General features: G+C 73.2%; 1 protein-coding gene across 1 annotated transcript in view; it reads right to left on the reverse strand.

Annotated features, from left to right (window-relative positions):
* The window catches only part of AGPAT4 (1-acylglycerol-3-phosphate O-acyltransferase 4), a 31,313-nt gene that overhangs the window by 1,786 nt on the left and 29,165 nt on the right, over positions 1-362 (reverse strand). The window lies entirely within an intron of this gene.

Consider the following 362-nt stretch of genomic DNA (forward strand, 5'->3'; position numbering starts at 1 on the left):
GGCTGCGCCCAGGCCGGCACCGCGGCTGTGCTGCTGGGCCTCCCTCCTCCCTCCGCGTCTAGAGACTCTGTGACTCCAGACGCCACAAAGGCCCACTGGCTCCTGCGGGCCTTGAGCAGATGCCCATCGGACGGCCCCCCGGGACCAACGCCAGGAGTTCCGCGCGTCCGCGTCCCAGTGCCCCGCTGTGCGTGCAGCATGGAGCGGGCCCAGCGGAGCCCCTGAGGATGGCGGGCCCGCCAGTGAGAGGGGTGGCCCCACCGGCTGTGTCTGCAGGTGAGCGAGCAGCGCACCCAGAGCCACAGCTGAGAGCACTGAGGGTCCGGGCGCCGCCACCCAGGGTGCCCGCAGCCCGGGAGAGC

Source organism: Myotis davidii, unplaced genomic scaffold (genome assembly GCF_000327345.1).
Source record: "Myotis davidii unplaced genomic scaffold, ASM32734v1 scaffold1494, whole genome shotgun sequence".
Lineage (NCBI taxonomy): Eukaryota > Metazoa > Chordata > Mammalia > Chiroptera > Vespertilionidae > Myotis > Myotis davidii.